This window comes from Pomacea canaliculata, linkage group LG12 (assembly GCF_003073045.1).
Source record: "Pomacea canaliculata isolate SZHN2017 linkage group LG12, ASM307304v1, whole genome shotgun sequence".
NCBI classification, from domain to species: Eukaryota; Metazoa; Mollusca; class Gastropoda; order Architaenioglossa; family Ampullariidae; genus Pomacea; species Pomacea canaliculata.
The window spans coordinates 17,524,207-17,537,455 of record NC_037601.1 but is presented as its reverse complement, the minus strand read 5'-3'; the positions used below and the strand labels follow the sequence as shown (position 1 = coordinate 17,537,455).

The window sequence follows — 13,249 nt, the reverse complement described above, 5'->3', positions numbered from 1 at the left end:
GTGGACGGTTTTTACAATGGTTACCCGAGCAAGGGAAGGTAGAATTACCGGAGGACGACTGACCGCTTGTTGTCAGTCCCCCGTGTACTTCTACCTTCCCTTGCTCGGGCGAAATGATACTCTTCGTACGGTCCGAAGAGTTCCGCCTGTAAGCCTGAAACAACTATCTGAAACCGGTTTACTCGACGCTGGAATGTTGGGGACAGTAATGAGAATCTTTTCGTGATCTCTTCGTTTGAAAAGATGATCTAGATTTTGAAAAGAATGTCTTTGTTGGAAACAAAATGTTTTTCTTTATTTCGATGTAAAATTTTTCTGACGCTGAACTCTTGGGGACTTGCAAGCTGTTGTCCAGAAGATGAGGATGCCAACGACTGGATTGACGGATAGCTCTTTGATTTGCATACTTCTGGAGATGTCATAATTCCTTTGAAAAGGTTGAAACTGATGCTTTCTTTGTGACTTCTGGAATCGTGCATCAGTATTTGGGTGGACTGATGCTCCTTTTCAAAGTACTTCTTGCATGCTGGTAATGTTAGGGGCAATTCAAATTATGTTGTTAAAATCGTTCAGTAAGTTCGCTGTAGCAAGACTTTGGTAGATAGCTCAGGTGCGTCAAGAAGTCCAGCTTTGACAGTCGATCTTTTTACCTCAATGTCCTGTCATGTTGTCAGAGACTTTGCTATGAGATACTGAGTCGCAGATATTGCTCTAGGCACGAAATTTGTCCTCCATCTTCTTTGCATGTCCTTCTGCTTCGGTACTATGGAGTTTATTCAAAGATGTTGGCATTGATACTCCAGCAGGTCAAGGAGTTCCAGACCGTGTCCTGGTTCTGGTCTTTACCGCAACTCGACACAGTCTCCTCAGTGCAAAGTCCAGCCAACTCCTCTCCCCGCTGATAAGCCGCGGGTAGAAGTGTCAGCACATTATTGTGTTCTTATGGAGGAAACAACAATACATTACTAATGCAGGTGTGGTCATGAAAACCTTTCGGTACCAGGAGGTGCTTGGTTCGCCAAACAAAGAGATGAATGAAGAGCTTACTCGGAATATTGGGAACGATGAACAAATTGAAGAGGTCGCTTTTGTGGCACTTTCTATATCTTGACAGTGACGAGCGTGTACAGAATATTTGATGGTATGTGACATTAGATGTGGAGCCATCAAATCGCCTTTACCAATCCAACGGGCGGTCAGGTAGCGCCTGTCACCAATACAGTGACAGTTGGCTGCCCTGGGTTCAGCTCTCGTCTCAGGCATGCTGTTCTTTCTCTTCATGTTGCATCTGTTGACAGGGCTGGCTGCCTTACCATGATATAGCCTTAGTTGATAGCTCGGCGGAAAACACCAATCCCCCCTTCCTCCTTTACAATCCAACGACCACATTCTCGATTCCGTTCTCTTCGTGGCATAACTGAAACATAGAAGATGAGCTAAAAATCACGAAGCGAGTGCAAAAAGGGTTCAAGACAACCCAACATTACCAAAGCCCTAAAACTCAAGCGCGATAAATAATGTGACAACAGTATTCACTTTTAAATGAATAAAATGTTTTTTGTTTAGATGGAAGATTCTAGAAAGGGGGAAGACGGTACAATTAACAGGTAGAGACCAGTCTTCCCGATGGGGACAGGGTAAATATCATACTAAGAAAGAAACTTTCCTTAGGACTATGTGGGTAATCAGAGTCATTAGGTGATAATAAGTAACCATGGATAGGATGCATATGGTATTAACAATCCTTGGACAACATTTTCGTATAATTCTACATTTCATTCATTACTGTTACTACTGCGTGAGTGATGAACACACATGTGAGAGTCTGTAACAGTCATACTACCACAACTCACAAATCAAATAGGACTTTACGCAAGCATTATTATCTAAAATAATTTTATGAAAAAACTAGGTATGCGAAATATAATTGTCAGCGCTATAATAGTTTTTACCTGTTGCGAAGATAAACATGACAGTCTTCATTGTAGAGAGAAAGAAGAAGGTGAAGTACACTGCCCGACGACAGGTCGTCCATGTCATCTTTGAGACTGCACAAGCAAAATATAACACAACATGCATATATAAAACTGTAACAATACAATTAGGAAAATTAGCACGAAACGAGGGTGACCGCCGGACCTTTTACAAGGGTGGGTGAGTGCTAAGACCTTTTGGCGATTTCCGATATTTTTTCTTGTACGTGGAAGTCTTGGTTTCTCAGCTTCTTTGGGAATGATGCCCAGAGGGACCCTACTCTCTAGGGTTCGCTACATTGTCTCCCAGGGGCTGGAACCAATGGCCAGCGCCCACAACACCCACATGATGCAATTTTCTCGCCAAAACTGAGGACAGTTTCGGGAGGGGCAATGAACGGAGAACCCCCATTGTGAGAACAAGCAGATAACTCAGCACTTCATGTCGTCTGCTTTCAGAGAGAAAGGCAAGCACAGAAAAATGTCGGACACAGAACAATTAAAATAGAAAGTTGTGACTTGTTGCACGGCGAAGAGATCGTCCTCACATGCTTATTCAAAGAGACTCTCATTATTCAAAGATATTTATGCCAGAATTATTTTGTATTAAATGCTCGAATGAAGCTAATAAGGATCATAACTCTAGTGTACAGCTGTTAAACATACCTTCAACTAATATTTGTCAGTCAACGACAAGGGAGAGATAATAAAGATGACAAATATCGTGATCGCGAAGGAAATCGCAATCAGTGTTGTATCTTGAATTCATCTGTATTTAACAGACGCATCAGTCATTATTTATTTGTCTTCGTTGACCAATCAAAACTCGTTACAATTATTTGCAACCAATGAGATAAGACATGGTTAACTATTCACAATAACTTAAAATAGCACGAGGATTTTCAGCAGTTTTATTTAGCATCAAATATGCCATCTTGAGGGCGTCCTCGTCATCAATGAATGCTGGTGTCGAAGTTAATGAATGGCTCTTTGTTTCGCATCTATTAACCCGCCTACTTACTTTGTTTTCCGAAAGGGCGGTGAATGAGACTGAGCCAGCTTCATCTACAGGGTAAACTCCAATCAAATGATTCAGTTGACATCTGTAATTTCTTGGAATGTAAGTGAACGACTCACTCTCCACTCCCTGATCGAGAAAGAAATACTCAAACACTCCCACTCTGTGTGTGTGTGTAGCTGGCGAGGGGGGATGGTTACAAAATTGTAATGCTCAAAATTTTTTAATTCATAAAGTGGTGTGCTGTAGATCACATGGTAGATAATCAGATGAGCTCTTCTTGATAGGTCTTTCGTTAATGTTTCTTTCACAGCAACTTCTATCCTAACTCTGAAAATTCAATTTCTCCATCACAGGCTGCTTATCGCCCTTTTTACAGCATTGAGTTGCAATTCTTAAGGTGACAAACGACATCTTATCTGCTCTGAATAGAGGTGACATCATTTCTCACCATGTTACACCTGTCTGCTGCCTTTGATACTAGAGACCACTCTTCTCTTTTTCATACACTCAGTCCTCTCTGTGGCATCTCAGGCCCCCCACTCGGCTAGCTTCAGTCATATCTCTCACATAGGATCTGTCTTGGTTATGATGCTGCGCGTTATAAATTCACATTGTTGTTGTTGTTGTTGTTGTTATTATAATAACTGGACTAGCCTCAAGTTACAGTTGTTCTCTCTCCCTCTCACACCTTTACACACACATACACACGCGCACGCACCCACTACTCCGCACAATTTAAAACGTAGACACATTTATTTATAGAAGTGAAGAAAACATTCCAGGAACAAGTGATTACTGGCGGCTGGGTGGCAGGTGACTTCACCAGCTCTACCTGCAGGACCTAATTGTAACCTATACACAGAAGCTACTACATACATATCACCTAGGTAGCTCACTAACAGCAAGCAACCTCGCGACCTCTGCTCCGCTCGGCCCCCCACCCTCACACCCACCTCCTACTTCGTTCGTTCATACCCACCACCCGATACCTCTGTTCACACTGAAACATTTGTACCTGTGTGATTTCTCGTTACCTGGATTTTTGCCAAAGCGCAGATTCTCTCCTCGTCGAGTGCAAGTGTCCGTGCGAGACCAGGTGTTGTTTACACTTTAGCCACCCGTCTAATCAAAGAAGATCAACTTTGGTCTCATCATTTTTATTATCCTATCGACACTCAGAGCTGTCACAAGTGTATTGGGCTTTCCCAGTGTCGGACACAAAGACGGGCAACGATATTTACTCTGATGTTTACCAAACATGTCACAACACATGCACGACTGACTAAATTAGCTCTGACAGTTAACTTGTCATACATGTACGCATACACAATGAAACTGTAACAATAATTCAGCAACATATCGCATTATGAGATGTACGCAGAAAGCATATTCACTGAGAGGTCTAAAGGTATTTCTCAACCGGGCAAAAGTCGTCGGACACCTGAGAGGAATCAATGGCTGTGTGGCGAAGTTCTAGACATTTGTCAATATTGTTCCCAACTTGTTTGCCAGTACTTTGCCAATACACTTGTCAGTGCAGTGCGAGTCGGGGACACAGAAGTGATTTCATCTTTGGCACTTTGCCCGGTGATGACTGTCAATGTACACAGGACAATGATAATGTGAAGACTTGGTAACTTTCTTTTTGTTGCATTTGTCTAAAAATTTCTTTGGATTGTATATAAGTGTGTTATGTAATAATAAAAATATTTTTGGTCATCGAGTTTCAGGTGCTTGTTGTCTTTGTCCGTTAGTTTAACGCGACGGTTTTTTTTTATGAAATAAATAAAAATTGTCTCTTGTCAGGGCATAAGTGTCCCGCTCACACCGACACACCACTTCCTTTTCGAGGGAAACATCATGGTTCAAGTGTAGGGTTGAGTGGTGAAATAAACGGTGTGAATGTATGACACACACACAAACACATATTGTATACACATTAATAAATACATGCATGCAGTTACATCTGGTAAGATAATCATAAATCAATACTTCCATTACTTTCATCGGGTCCATGTAAAACTTATGTCCACAACAGACAGTCTGAGTTAAATATTACTGACAAAAGAAATGAAGTGAGATATTTTATTGACGTATTTAAACATTTTATAATAAATAAATGAAAATAAAGTAAATAAATGAAAAGCGACATGCAAAACAACAACAAATGAATAAACTGCGTTCATTTAAAACATAAAACCTAACATCATCATTATCATTTTGTTGCATTTAAATAAAATCTATGCTGAACAACCTATGATAAATGTGTCTCACTTCAGAAATACTACATTAGCCGCTATATATTTTATACGATTTCTATCAGGCAAATAAAGTTAAAATATAGGCACACAAAGAATTCATGCAACATTTTATCTGACATGTACAATAACCTCTCTCATTAATTCGCCGTTTTCGTTTCCGTTTTAGTTTCTTGTCAGTACGAATAGCCTGAGCCCAATAATGCGAGAATTCCAAGTTACTATTTTTCATTTCTACTCTTTGCATATTTTAAATGACCGAGTCTGCTTTAAAATAAATTTAGTAAAGTTTTTATTCCCATCTAAAAGCCTAGAAGTTGATGGTTTCTCATCTGATGGGAATACAAAAGATAACTGGGGACTGTTATTGGGTGGAAAATGTTTAGTTGCACCAGTGCTTTTTATTTCGCTCGTTGGACTTCTACAAATGTTGGAATAAAAGTTATCTTCACATAAATTGCTGACAGTGTGTACTATTTCAGTCTCTTTTATTAAAAAGTTCCGATTAGGTGATGATAGATCTTGCTTGTCTTCTGATAGAGTATTTTCCCCAGTATTGTCCAAGTGAACAGGTATAGTTAATTGCAGACTCTGTTTTTGTAACGAAGAAGATTTTATTTCTTTCCGAAAATGGATAGAATTGTCGGAATAAATGTTGTCTTGACTTGTAGAGTAATCTCTTAGATGGATGACAGTTTTTTCTGGAAGATTCTCCTTTGGGTAACATTGTGGAGGCTTTTGGCCAGACGAAGACTGTGCCGATGGGTTGACGGGGGGTCGCGCCATCATGCAGACAGAAACTAGGAGCACACTTGAAGTCTTTGAAATACTTGCTTTGACCTGTAGCCAAGGAAATTCGTATACCAGCCCCATGGTGTTGAGGACTGGCATGACTGCATACAGGTCAAGAGCAAACAGGGGAGTAGCCATCACTGCTGCCACAACTTTGTTGCGCACGTGCAGCAGGAGTCCCTCCATCACGCGCCCCAGCCTGTGCTCCGTGGCTGGGGCGCCCAGTTGAATCCCATTAACTCATCTTCGCATCCCTCTCGTCCAAGCTCCGGCAGCCCTCTGAAAACATTTAACAGACCTTTCCATGATAAGTGTCTTGAAGAACTGCATCACACATTTATTAACTATGCACGTCTGACGATATGGAAGGTATTTATCAAAGTCAAGACATACTTAAAAAAAAAAAGAAAAAAAAGCAAGCTTTAGCATGTAATAACGAATATAGTCAGTGAACAGCATGGTAATGAATTCTACAAAAGCTTATAACACTGATCAGAGTCAGACACTCTACCGGGGGTCAGAGAATATAACATTGACCAATGTCACAAACACGAGTTAGTCTTTTTCATCAGAGAATAAATGAGCGAAGTTTTTCTGTCTACAACAACCTCAATTCATACAATTGGATCCTTTATTTTAAACATTTTCTGTAGATGCACTGTAACTACACATAATGTGAGCAAAGTTAGGTCTACACTCACCTTTGAAGAGGGCTGCCGAGCGACCCATTGCACACGTCCCCGATGCGCGAGCTCGCATCGACGTGTGTAGGTTGTCCATCTCGACTGTTCTGGTGCTACTATTAGTGCTGCTGGCTTTTATAGTGTCTGGCACTTCCTAAGGAACGGTGTTGTATATGGCGGGCTTTGTGACGTGGCTATATACTCACCTGTCTAGTCATGTTTCCCTCATTCCAGGAATGATCTTTATTTTCGATTCTTTTGTGCACGACAAAAATAACACTGTTATCAATATATTATCAGTATTATGAAAGATATCCAGATAATGAAAATAGAATGATTGCCAGCATACAGTTAACAAATAAACAGCAGTTTTTGTCTTGAGTCTACATGGATCAAGATGCACCTAATCACGCACGCATGCACACATATAGACATACGCACGAAGGCACGCACACACAAACACACGTTTGACTAGGTGTCGATGTCACCCATGTCGTGACAAAGATCGCGCGGAGTGTGCGGGTGTTGCAAGTACATGTGTATCTAGACAATGTTCCCACTAAGTTCTGAAGCTTATGCAAACCGTAAATAAAATACCAATACATGTCAGAGCTTGGACAATAAATCAAACGATCTCATTATCTCCATCTTGATCATAGGTACATGTACTTACAGCTCAGAGGGATCATTAGTGTGACTTATGTGGTTATTTGCTGCATTAATTAATAAGTCTGAATTTGGGTGATGGACTGAACTTGAGGAAAGAGATTTGGAAACATTTCCATATAAATCATGCGTCCCAGTGGGTCAAACTGCCCTCTATATAGCCTAGCCGGGTTCAATGAGTTAATATTTAAATGTAAAACGTTTTTGTCAAGTGTAAAGACAGAAGACTGATCGAATCTCAAATTAAACTCCTGCTTGCAGCTAACAAAGCTATGTTAAAAATGAAACAGAAAGTCGCTTTTGCAGACAAAAATTCAGGATCATTTCTGTTTAGAATACTGGGGAAAAGTCAGGCTATTTTTAGGTGAAAGTAAGCGATACTATTTTTAGATATCTGGGCTTTCCCGCAATGAGCAATTAACTTTAAGTGAGTTTAATGTACGTACAGACTGACACGCACTTAATAATTACACATACATACATTAAACTGACATAAACACAAATATGCACAAAAACACTGACACACACACACACACACACGTACGCGCAATCACACACATAATACGTACACACACACAAAACAAACACACACACTGACACATATATATATAGGCACATACTCACGGTCACACGTGCAAACATGCACAGTGACACACACTGATGCACTTACGCACACGCACCGAAACACACGTACGCACAGACACACACTGACACAAATACGCGCTCTCATGCACACATACATCATGATGCATATACACATTAAAGTGCTCGATCCCCACTCAACCAGAAATTCCTAGTACGTACAATCTATCGTCATCACTTCGGATTTTTCCGCTGCCTTTGTCAGGGCTATATAGATGCCCTTTCTGTCTCCACATTTGTTTTAAATTTAAAATCGAGCCTTCTGATAAAAGTGTTATTTTGTCATACTGTTTGCCGACTCTCTCGCCCAATCTCTGAGAAATTTCTTTTCAGTGAACATTGTTTCAATACTGGACCAAAGACCTGCCTTTTACAAAGGCATGTATATCCAATGTAATAAAAAATGGAAATTTGAGTACTGTGGATCTCTCTTATGAACAACTGTTAATAATTTATATAAATTTTATAAATTTTCACAAGAGGTTTATACTCTCAGCGCTACATGAACATCAAAAATTGTAAAAATATGAGAAAAAGTGAAGATGGGTTAATTAGACATGTGGCCTATAAAACATGAAGTGTTTCTTGAACATCTGGAAGACTATCGTCTGCTAGTGGTGTGTCATAAGAGAGGGAATTCCAGCAAGCAGAGGCTAAATGAGCAAAGAATTTAAAGTTAGAAAATAGAGACATGAACCACAGACTTGTATGATTATAGAAGTCTGTAACACAAACACATCCTGAGAGTGAATGATTACAAAAGAACCACACAAGCATGTTGAATTTTTGGTAATAAATGCTTTATTAAAACATACACTACCTTATATGTCTTTTATATTGTTATATATGGTATAGTGCAATGGAGTGAATGGCATAAACATAGAATATGCCATATGATTAATAGGTAAATGAAGAATAAATGTTTATATATGGGAAAAAGAAGGCTAGTTGTTAGATACTAGATATATATATAGCTATGTCATTAATTCGCCGTTTTCGTTTCCGTTTTAGTTTCTTGTCAGTACGAATAGCCTGAGCCCAATAATGCGAGAATTCCAAGTAAGTATTTTTCATTTATACTCTTTGCATATTTTAAATGACCGAGTCTGCTTTAAAATAAATTCCGTAAAGTTTTTATTCCCATCTAAAAGCTTAGAAGTTGATGGTTTCTCATCTGATGGGAATACAAAAGATAACTGGGGACTGTTATTGGGTGGAAAATGTTTAGTTGTACCAGTACTTTTTATTTCGCTCGTTGGACTTCTAGAAATGTTGGAATGAAAGTTATTTTCACATAAATTGCTGACAGTGTATACTATTTCAGTCTCTTTTATTAAAAATTTCAAATAAGGTGATGATAGATCTTGCTTGTCTTCTGATAGAGTATTTTCCCCAGTATTGTCCAAGTGAACAGGTATAGTTAATTGCAGACTCTGTTTTTGTAACGAAGAAGATTTTATTTCTTTCCGAAAATGGATAGAATTGTCGGAATAAATGTTGTCTTGACATGTAGAGTAATCTCTTAGATGGATGACAGTTTTTTCTGGAAGATTCTCCTTTGGGTAACATTTTGGAAGCTTTTGGCCAGACGAAGACTGTGCCGATGGGTTGACGGGGGTCGGTCGCGCCATCATGCACAGTCAGACAAGAAACTAGGAGCACACTTGTAGTATTTGCTTTGACCTGTCGCCAAGGAAATTCGTATGCCACCCCCATGGTGATGAGGACTGGCATGAGTGCATACAGGTCAAGAGCAAACAGAGGAGTAGCCATCACTGCTGCTACAACTTTGGTCAGTGCTTGCAGCAGGAGTCCCTCCATCACGCGCCCCAGCCTGTGCTCCGTGGCTGGGGCGCCCAGTTGAATCGCATTAGGTTATCTTCGCATCCCCCTCGGTCCAGCTCCGGCATCCCTCTGAAAACATTTAACAGACCTTTCCATGATAAGTGTCTTGAACTGCATCACACATCTATTAACTATGCACGTCTGACGATATGGAAGGTAATTATCAAAGTCAAGATAGACTTTAAAAAAAGGAAAAAAGCAAGTATTAACATGTAATAATGAATTTAGCCAGCGTACAGCATGGTAATGAATTCCACAAAAGTGTACAACACTGATCAGAGTCAGACACATTCTATCGGGGGTTAGAGAATATAACATCTGAGGCTGCGTTGTGAATACGCGGGGCCTGGGGCCGACCATCCGCGCGGGGCCGGGGTAATGGAGTACGTGTATCAACATCCCTATTAATTGATATGATGCCGGAAGCACTGATTTATATACAGTTAGATAGGCTGGATCAATTTCGCGAAATAACCACGAATTGAGTGTTTTAATTGTTCGTAACCTTTCCCACCGTTTGGGACAATACCGGCTTTTTCTTAAAGCGAAATAATATGGTGATGACAACTTAATAAACTGCTTGTTGTTATTTTCGGGCTTAACGTGAAGACATGGGTTCAATAATTTGCTCAATTAGAACTTAGAAGTGTTTTCTAAACGTCAATTTTTTTGGTCACAACTTGTTTAACATAGCTAGCAATAAGTCAATACGAGACATGCAATACAGACATGACGACTAGGCTGTTTATGGAAATAGCAGCCTTCTGCATATGAACGTCAGTTTCAGAGTTTTCAAACCAAAAGTTTTACATAAATGTTTATTTTTGAAATCCACTTTTCTTGCCTTCCTTGTGGAAAATTCAGTGATGAGGTCTTCGTAGTACAAATTGGAAGCAATGTCTTTTTCTATTGATAGAATCGACAGGCCATCTCATTTTAAAGAGCCCCTGTCAGCATTTTTCCATTTAACACAGAATATATTTTAAGTTGACAAACTAATAAATATGACCTCGGGGCTGGAGCGAGACTTCGAGAGCGGGGCGTGGGGCGGCCGCCCCATTTGCCACCCCCAAACGCCGCCGCTATATAACATTGACCAATGTCTCGAACACGAGTTAGTCTTTTTTCATCAGAGAATAAACGAGCGAAGTTTTTCTGTGTACAATAACCTCAATTCGTAGAATTGGATCCTTTATTTTAAACATTTTCTGTAGACGCAGTGTAACCACACATAATGTGAGCAAAGTTAGGTCTAGACCCACCTTTGAAGAGGGCTGCCGAGCGAGCCATTGCACACGTCGCTGGTGCGCGAGCGAGCATCATCAGAGTTCTCGTCACAGGGACAGGATGGAGTAAGCTGATATACTTGGTGCTGAAGCTTTTATAGTGTCTGGTACCTCAAGTGTTGCATGCGGCGAGCTCAGTGACGTGGCTACTCCGCAGTCTCGTCATGTTTCCATCATTCCAGGAATGATCTTTATTTTTGATTCTTTTGTACACGTCAACAATAACACTATTATCAATATATTATCAGTATTATGAATGATATCCAGATAATGAAAATAGAATGATTGCCAGCATACAGTTAACAATTAACAGCAGTTTTTGTCTACATGGATCAAGATGCACCCAAGCACTCACGCATGCACACATACGCATACGCACATACGCACGCACACAAACACACGTTTGACTAGGTGTCGATGTCACCCATGTCGTGACAAAGATCGCGCGGAGTGTGCGGGTGTTGCAAGTACATGTGTATCTAGACAATGCTCCCACTAAGTTCTGAAGCTTATGCAAACCCTAAATAAAATACGAAGACATGTCAGAGCCTGGACAATAAATCAAACGATCTCATTATCTCCATCTTGATCATAGGTTCATGCACTTACAGCTCAGAGGGATCATTAGTGTGACTTATGTGGTTATTTGCTGCATTAATTAATAAGTCTGAATTTGGGTGATGGACTGAACTTGAGGAAAGAGATTTGGAAACATTTCCATATAAATCATGCGTCCCAGTGGGTCAAACTGCCCTCTATATAGCCTAGCCGGGTTCAATGAGTTAATACTTAAATGTAAAACGTTTTTGTCAAGTGTAAAGACAGAAGACTGATCGAATCTCAAATTAAACTCCTTCTTACAGCTAACAAAGCTAAGATGTGTTCAAAATGAAACAGAAAGTCGCTTTTGCAGACAAAAATTCAGGATCGTTTCTGTTTAGAATACTGGGGAAAAGCCAGGCTATTTTTAGGTCTCGTCCTGGAAAGTAAGCGATACTATTTTTAGATATCTGGGATTTCCCGCAATGAGCAATTAACTTGAAGTGAGTTTAATGTACGTACAGACTGACACGCACTTAATTACACATACATACATAAACTGACATAAACACAAATACACGCACAAACAACCACACATACAACACACACACGTACGCGGATTCGCACACATATAGTACGCACACACACACAAGCAGAAATTTCGATGCATATATAGGGTATACACTGACACACACATATATATACATGTATACACACATGTATACACTGACACACACACACATTGATGCACTTATGCACACGCACCGAAACACACGTACGCACAGACACACTCTGACACAAATACACGCGCTCATGCGCACATACATCATGATACATGCACACTTAAAGTGCAGGCTTATAACTGCTTGCTTGTGGAGAAGGCTCCGGCCACACTCGCCCACAAATTCCTAGTACAGGCGTATATATCGTCATCACTTCGGATTTTTCCGCTGCCTTTGTCAGGGCTATATAGATGCCTTTAATATATGTCTCTAAATTTGTTTTAAATTTAAAAGCGAGCCTTCTGTTAAAAGTGTTATTTTGTCATACTGTTTGCCGACTCTCTCACACAATCTCTGAGAATATATTTTTCAGTAAACACTGTTTCAATACTGGACTAAAGACCTGCCTTTTATAAGGCATATCCAATGTAACAAAAAATGGAAAGTTGAGTACTCTGGATGTCTCGTATGAACAACTGTTAATAATTTATTATATAAAAAAACTAAATTATCACTAGAGGTTATGCTTTCAGAGCTACATGAACATCAAAAATTGTAAACATATGAGAAAAAGTGAAGATGGGTAGACATATGGCCTATAAAACTGAAGTGTTTCTTGAACATCTGGAAGACTATATATATATATCGTCTGCTAGTGGTGCGTCATATAGGAGAGGGAATTCCAGCAAGCAGAGGCTGAATGAGCAAAGAATTTAAGTTAGAAAATAGATGAACCACAGACTTGTATGATTATAGAAGTCTGTAACACAAACACATCCTGAGAGTGAATGATTACAAGAGAAGCACACAAGCATGTTGAA

General features: G+C 39.9%; 3 long non-coding RNA genes across 4 annotated transcripts; all 3 read right to left on the bottom strand.

Moving 5' to 3' along the window:
• Positions 1 to 141: 141 nt before the first annotated feature.
• LOC112576870 lies at positions 142 to 5,075 on the bottom strand. The gene is made up of 3 exons (XR_003101933.1): positions 4,029 to 5,075; positions 1,953 to 2,048; positions 142 to 1,417 (listed from the first exon to the last, which is right to left on the bottom strand). It is a non-coding gene; the product is annotated as an uncharacterized LOC112576870 (long non-coding RNA).
• A 452-nt stretch (positions 5,076 to 5,527) lies between these two features.
• LOC112576869 lies at positions 5,528 to 7,415 on the bottom strand. 2 transcript variants are annotated; one of them, XR_003101931.1, is made up of 3 exons: positions 7,401 to 7,415; positions 6,746 to 6,982; positions 5,528 to 6,323 (listed from the first exon to the last, which is right to left on the bottom strand). It is a non-coding gene; the product is annotated as an uncharacterized LOC112576869 (long non-coding RNA). The 2 variants fall into 2 exon arrangements; XR_003101932.1 differs by lacking the exon at positions 7,401 to 7,415 and adding an exon at positions 7,193 to 7,207.
• Positions 7,416 to 8,813: 1,398 nt separating this feature from the next.
• On the bottom strand, positions 8,814 to 11,299 carry LOC112577288. The gene is made up of 2 exons (XR_003102035.1): positions 11,143 to 11,299; positions 8,814 to 9,949 (listed from the first exon to the last, which is right to left on the bottom strand). It is a non-coding gene; the product is annotated as an uncharacterized LOC112577288 (long non-coding RNA).
• Between the last annotated feature and the right edge of the window lie 1,950 nt (positions 11,300 to 13,249).